Genomic DNA, 7206 nt, shown 5'->3' with positions numbered 1-7206 from the left:
TAAGAGGAGGTGAAGCCCCTCCCCACGTGAGAACGCCATTTCTCAGCGCCCGTTGTGATGTACGTCACGACGGTGGAGGGCCAATGAGGGCCCGGGAGGGGGGGCGTTCCTGTGCGTGTGGACGAGGTAGGGGCGGGACTTCCGGAACCGTCCTCCTGGGATCCCGTCGGCTCGGGGGTCGGCCCTCACCCGGAGGACCCGAGAGCTGGGTGGGGCGGTCCTGGAGGATTCTCGGCTGGGGCTCCCTTGGCGGCAGGGCCGCGTGGTCTCCGAGGATGTGGCCTGTGCTTCTCCCAGGAGGAGTGGCCCGGCGCCTGCTGCGTGGAGGTTGGATGTGGGGGAACTTGGCACCTGCGGCCCCGGGGTGGTCGGTGTGGAGTAGAGCGGGAGGCACCGGCCGAGCGGGGCGCTTTTGTAAGGGCGTCTCAGGTCAGGACGCTCCTCGCAGGTCCGTCTGCTTGGGCGCGTTCCCTGAGATGTGTGGCCCAGGCTGGAAAGACGAGTTGCTCCTGGCCGAGCACCGGGGAGCCCCGCGGGCAGAAGCTGCAGTGAGGAGGCGAGCGGGAGAGGCTTCGGCCTCAGCGCTCCCGGCCCCAAAGCAGCCCAGCCGAGAGAAACCCAGCAGAGGCGGGCAGGGTAGGGCCTCGTGGCGAGGCACTGTGGAGTCCACGTGTTAGAGGAGCCCTCAGTGTGCGGGGAGGACGGGTCCCCGCCAGCGCCGGCCTCCTCCGGCACCAGGACGGGGAAGGCCGGCAGGAGCGCCGCAGGCTGGGAGGCCGCTCACCCCGGACAGTACGGCAAGTGGGAGGGAGCCTACGGCCGCCACACCGGGGCAGGTCTGAGTGAAGGTAATCCCCGCCTCTTTCAACGGCGGAGAATCCACGCTGGAGAAGAGCCTTATGAGTGCAGCCACCGTGGGAAGGATGCATTCAGCGAAGGATACACGCTTGTTTGGCACCGGAAGGTTCACAGCAGAAAGGCCGGGGACTTCCCTGGCGGTCCGGTGGTTAGGACTCCGCGCTTCCACTGCAGGGGGCACGGGTTCGATCCCTGGTCGGGGAACTAAGATCCCCGCAAGCCAAAGGGCGCAGCACCGCCCCCGCCCTCCCCCTCCCAAAAAAAGCCTGATAAGTGCAGTAATATCAGAGAACCTTTAGCGACATCTCTAAGCTCAGTTGGCATCAGAAAGTTTATACTAGAGAAAGTCCCTTTGAATGCATGGAATGAAAGCATTTTGCCAAAGGTGTGCTCTGATTTACACTGGAAAGTTCACGGCCCAGGAAAGTGTTAGGAGTGCAGCAAACGTGGGAAAACCTCCTGCCAAAACGTCAAGCTTGTGCTGCATGGAAGTCTGTTGAGTATGCCCAGTGTGAGAAAGCGTTAAGCTGCAGGTCCAGCCTCATTCACCCCTGGCAGGTTCACCCTCGAGGAAGACCTCATGGATGCAGAGATGGGGGGAGGCCTTCCACCCGAGAGGCTTCTTCATTCAGCAGCAGAACGTTCGCCGTAGAGAGGCCTATGAGTGCGGCCGATGTGAGAAAACCTTCAGTCAAGGGCCTCACCTCGTAAAGCATCAGGAAGTTCATGCTGGGGAAAGGCCTTAGGCGTGCAGGGAACGTGCTCTCTCCTCGTTCAGCGGAACAGGACGCGCGCCAGAGATGAGCTGCGGGAGCCTCTGTGAGGATGCCCTTGGCTGGAAGTTGAGCTTCATGGGGTCGAACGGGATATTCCTGACGAGCGCTAGGTGTGTGGGGAGCTTTCGGGCGCTCTCGCCTGCCCGGGGCCCTTGCCAGAGTTCTCTCGCTGTCAGTGCCCGTGGCAGAAGCCATCTCACCACTCTGCCAGCTGGGAGGGACTCGTCAGCTGTGCTCGTTCCAGGCCCTGGAGGGACCCATGAGCAGCCTGGCCTGTTGATGGGCCTCATCTCCTTCCTGACTAGTTAGGGCGTGGGTGTGACCCAGCACTGGCTAGGAGGACCTCAGCTGGGCCCTTTCTGTGGCTCTCAGGGATGGTTTACCTTTTTTCAGGGACATTGTTGGCCTCATGTGACTCGATGGGTTTGTCCAGCTTCCAAGTCAGACTTCCAGGGGAACTGCCTGCCTCCCATTAGTCTGCTGGGTGTGGAAATAAAGGCCTTGTTACTGAAGCCACCTTGAACCTGGGGATTTCGGCTTACTGTGTAGGGTGAGTTGAGAACAGGATTGGGGGTCTGCCAGCGTTAAGGGGGCGGGTGGGGAAGGGGAGAGAAAATGACAGGGAAGAGCTCTGTCTCATTTTGGCTTAGTTTGTATTGCTGCCCAAGACCTTCAGGGAATGACTGAAGCTTAGTGGGCTTAATCCCATGGCCTGGAAAGCAGGATTATTTTTGGACACAGAGATCACGCTGAGGAGGGGTGGTTGGTGTGACAGCCCCAGTGCATCTCAGAGCCGTGTGGGTTTGGTCCCTTGTATCCAGGGGGTGTCCCACATTGCCCAGCACTGCTGAGGGGAAGCTTTTTCCCGGCACCTCTCTAGGAGCCTCGTCTCCTGAAGTTACGGACCCAGTAGGCATGTGTCGTCGACCATACGACCTACCGGGGCCATGTAGGAGCCATAATTAGTGCAGAAACACTAGGCGTGATAGTAGGGAACAGGGGAGACTGTGGCAAAGTTAGGGGGCAGTGTGCCCCTTTTAAACACACGTTCACAAGTGTGCTGGTAACTCTGGCTCTGAAAACTGAGAGCGTACAGAAATTCTCCAGGCCTCCAGACGCGTGTCTCTCCAAGCTTACTGCCAGCACATAATCTAAAGGTTCTGTAGTGGTTGCACCTACTCTAGGGCCGAGAGGTTCACTGGGTTGCCCTGGGCTGCTGGGCCAAGGCTGGTGGGCAGGAAACCACCTGTTGGCGTGCCAGAGAAATTCGCTGGGAAGCTGCTTGCAGGGGGTTCCGTTGAACCTGGTGGGAAGCTGGCGGGAGCAGGCTGGACTCCCGGGGAAAGCTGGGAGGCTGCCTGTGGGGAAGTTGAAGTTTCTGGGAAGCCCGTTAGGATACCTGAGGAGCTCAACCAGGAAGCTGCCTGCTGGGTGCCGCTGACACTGCAGCAGGTACGCTCCACCGGTGTCTCGTATGCCAGCCAGGTGCCTAGGGGGTTAGAAAGAGGGGAGGCACTATGGAACTACGAAGAGAAACCCCCCTCTTCCCAGCATCCCTCCAGCACCCTCTCCTGACCAGCTTAACATCGTCCCAGTTCCAGTATCACAGCTGAGCGGTGGAGCTGGGACTTGGGAAGGCTTGGGGGAGGGGTCTCAGACCCAGCCTCCCCTGCAGTCAAGGGGTCTGGCCTGTGAAGTGACTTGGGTCTGAGAACCAGGTGAGAGGCAGTTCCTAGCCACAGTTGTGACTCAGGTCAGGGTTTTGGCTCTTAGGCCTAAAGGTTTTTTTTTTTTTTTTTGTCCCCCTGTTTTATAGATCAGTCAGTGCTCTTATTCTTAGGGGCACCGTGTTCAGTGAACCACTGTTAAAGATCCCTGGGGACCAAGGTGTTTTGATTGCGGGTACACATCTGCTGTCTTTCTTGGCGGATGCACCCGCCTTGCCTTTGGTGGTCGATGCCTGCCGTTTGGCCTCTGCTCCCCTGGAATCCCATCGTCTCCATTGAAACCGGGGAGCCCCCGTCAGTGACAGCATCCCCGCCATCATGCATGCCGTCAAGGAGAACAGTCCCGAAGCTTTCCATTTCCAAGGAGGTGAGTGCTCCTCTCACTAATGTGTTTCTCGGTGCCCGAGTGAAAGGAGCGTCTTCTGGGTCTTCCGGAAGTCCGTAGTTGGGAGGGAGGTGTGCAGGTCACACGGGACGAATCCAGTCCAACATTCCTATCTCCCTAGGCCTTTGGATTCCCTCCTCCATGCCAGGGAAGCTCTGGCATCTCAACCTAGCTAAACGTAGGCCATTTCTGAGGATAAGTCTCAGTCAAACAGTCAGATATGTTGTTTAGAAACACCTCCAGCTGCTCAAGTGAGTGCATTAAATCTGGACTCTAGTCCCTTTACCATCATCCATAAATTTGGCCTGATCTAGTGTTATGTTCCACCCTCCGTGGTCTGACACCCTTAGAATCCACTTCACACGTGTTTCCCATATTTCTGGTATATATTAGAAAAGGCTTGCTCATTTTCTAGGTGGGTAAGCTAGTCTTCCCGGAGCATTGTGTATTCCTGTCCCACTGGAGCATGCTGTGATTTGACCTTAGTCATGTGTCTGATGGCAACGGGGGTGGTTGTGCTGGGTCTTGAGAATAGGTGCCCCTTTGCAAGGCATCTCCCCTTGGCAAGGGTGTCACCGGATTTTCAAGCAAAGGAAGATGCTACGGACAAACGACCTCTACTGGTGAGGGAGGCTTAGAACAACTTGGGGTTTTAGGATGATCAGTTCCCTGGATCTAACCAGATGTCCCCACTCCCAGTTTCATGCTCCCACCCTTTCTCAGTCAGTGCCTGACTTTCCCTTGAGATACTGGTGAGACTGGATCTAGCTGTTCACAAGCAATACAATGAACTTTTCTGTATGATTTTTAGAAATAACAGCCCTATGACTGCAAGAAAAGAAAGAGGTTCTTTATTGAAGTATTCTGGTTCTGTTACTTGTCCTGAGAGTTAAGTCACCATGACTTGTCATTTTCTCTCTATATGCACTCCAGTGCACTCAAAGCTCTATCCCGTACCGTACTTCCTGTAGTCATCTTTACTACCATTTAAAAAAAAAAAAAAAAAAAAGTTCAGTAGCCACAGGCGCTCCAAGTCACTTGCTTCAGTTAGCACTTCATCAACAAGCAACCAAACGCGAAGGCTTCATTAATTCTGATGCCGGTGCATGGGGGCATGCCATGGATTACTAGCTTCCCGTTTCCCACTGGCAATGAGCTCAACACTGCTTAAGCTTGAAATCACAACAGATCAATTCCCAGATCCCACTTTGCAAGTCTATCTCCTGTGATCACTCCCGGTACCAGTTCTGTATCAGTCAGGGTCCAGTCCAGCAGACAGTAACCACACAATAATATGAGCAAGGAAGGTTTGAGATAAGGATTATTAACTATTTCCAGGGAGATAAAAGAGCATTTGAAGGAATACCCCAAGGGAGAGTACCCACGGAAGGAACAAATGTGGAAGGCAGGGAGCCCTCCCTAAGGCTGGATTGACACCTTGTTGGAGATGGTGGTGTTGTTTTAACTCAACAGACAGACGGCAGAAAAGTTCTCAGGGTTGATCTTGGCCAGAGTTGGTCCATATGACTGATGGGCAAGAGCTCTGAGCTAGTGGAAGGCGGGACCCTCTATCCCCAGCGCCCCCCCCCCCCCACACTGGGGTGCCTACGTGATTCACCTGGAAGCTGCCCTGGGGAAGGGAGGTGCTGTCAACTTTGCTTAGAAGCCTGCTGGGTCGTGGCTGGGCTTGCTGGTGAGCTGCTGAGAAGCCCTCCAGGGAGTGCCCTTGAACCCTCTGGAAACTGCTTACAGGGGTGCCACTGAGCTCCCCACCAGGAAGCCACTTCAGGTGCCCTGAAGCTCACTGGGAGGCGAGCTCCTGGGTACACAGCGCTCCAGCCAAGCACCCGGGGAACAAGGAGGAGAAACTTGCTCTTCCAGTGTCCCTCCAGCTCCCTCTACCGACAGAACCTGACATTGTGCCAGCTGCAAGGAAGACGTGGTCTGGACCAGAAGCAGGACAGTGGGAAGTGGTGTCAGGGCTGAGAGGCCACGCGTTTACCACCGGCACAACCGAAGTCGTGTTATGACGCTAGCCCACCCTCGATGGCAAAACCCAGCAAAGACAGCAGGAGAAAAAGAATACTGGTCTGTGTCACATGTGCATGGATGCAAAATGCTAAAGAAATCTCAGAAAACTGGATTTAGCAATGTATAAACTATAATGCACTAAGACCACCTTGGGTTTATATTGGTGTCCGCTGGCTCTCCACCGAAATCTGTGCTCTTCTTTCATAGTATGGGGCTGTCACCGTGAAGCACCCAGCTGTGACCAGGTGACCTCATCAGTGGAGTGCTGCCTCCAGGCTAAGGCTTTTAGGAAGAGAGCATGTGGGCCTCCTCCCCGTCTCTTTCCCGGTGGTGGGGTGGTGCGGATGATGACTGGCCCCTTGGGGATGGAGGAGTTACCAGGTGGTGGCGTGTGAAGAGCTTCCTGCCAATCCAGCTACCATCCTGGGCTAAACAGATGATAAACTTCTCATGTTTTGAGCTAGTGCCCACTTCGGCTTAGGTATGTATGTGTATGTGTGTGTTTTAGCCTTACCTAGCCATATTTATAAGTTATATAGTTCACTATATTTACAACTTATTAAGGGATAAAAATGATATGATCATGTTAACAGATGAAAAAGTGTTTAATAAAAAACCCCTGGCAACGAGGAGTGGAAGGGAATGTCTTTGTTCTGACACAGGTTATTTATAAAAAACCCACAGCAAGCATTACAACTAACGGTGAAAAATGTAAAGCTTTACTTTTGAGTTGGGTCCACTAAGGCAATTAGCAACCAAACAAAATAAACAAATGATATAAGAACTAGAAAAGTGAAAACAGAACTTATTTGACAGTGTAAGTGTAGAAAATCCAAAATTACTTACAGGTACATTTTTAGATTAATAAGGAAGTTTTTAAACTTGTTGAATACATAATCAACTATAAAACCCATTGCATTCTGTGCACCAAAACCAGAAAATTAGAAATTAAGACTTAAAAAGGTGCAATTTACAATGGCATAAAAATCAAGTACACAGGAATATGTATAACAAAAGACACGTAAGAAAACTTTGGGAAACATGAGAGAAGAACCAAATAAGGAGGCTATATAAAAGATGTCAAATTTCTGCACGTTGACCTGTAGATTTAATGCAATCCTGATAAAGATCCTTACATGTTTCTTTTTGAATTTGAAAAGACAGTTCTAATAATTATATGGCAACGTAAAAGGATGAAGCTAGTCAACAGGTTCTGGGAGAAAAAGGAGATGCTGAGAGATCTTGCTCTACCAGATTTCAAGACTTAGTATAAAGCTAAAGAGAGAGAATGGGGTTATGTACAAGGGGAGACAAATGGCCAGAACAAAGAACCAGAAATAGATCAACGTGTATGTGTTTGTGCTTGATTTATGATGAAACACACACTGCAGAACAACGGGAGAAATGGTCTGTTGAATAATAATGTTGG

At 52.7% G+C, this 7206-nt stretch overlaps 1 long non-coding RNA gene across 2 annotated transcripts; it reads left to right on the top strand.

Moving 5' to 3' along the window:
- Positions 1-151: 151 nt before the first annotated feature.
- On the top strand, positions 152-6406 carry LOC137765017 (uncharacterized). Of its 2 annotated transcripts, none has more exons than XR_011074105.1 (4): positions 152-327; positions 2028-2184; positions 3451-3728; positions 5655-6406. It is a non-coding gene; the product is annotated as an uncharacterized lncRNA (long non-coding RNA). The 2 variants fall into 2 exon arrangements; XR_011074104.1 differs by having other exon boundaries at positions 5499-6406.
- Positions 6407-7206: the final 800 nt, after the last annotated feature.

The sequence above is a fragment of the Eschrichtius robustus genome, chromosome 5, assembly GCF_028021215.1.
Source record: "Eschrichtius robustus isolate mEscRob2 chromosome 5, mEscRob2.pri, whole genome shotgun sequence".
NCBI classification, from domain to species: Eukaryota; Metazoa; Chordata; class Mammalia; order Artiodactyla; family Eschrichtiidae; genus Eschrichtius; species Eschrichtius robustus.
The sequence above is the reverse complement of the archived record's forward strand: the minus strand, read 5'-3'. Positions and strand labels throughout refer to the sequence as shown.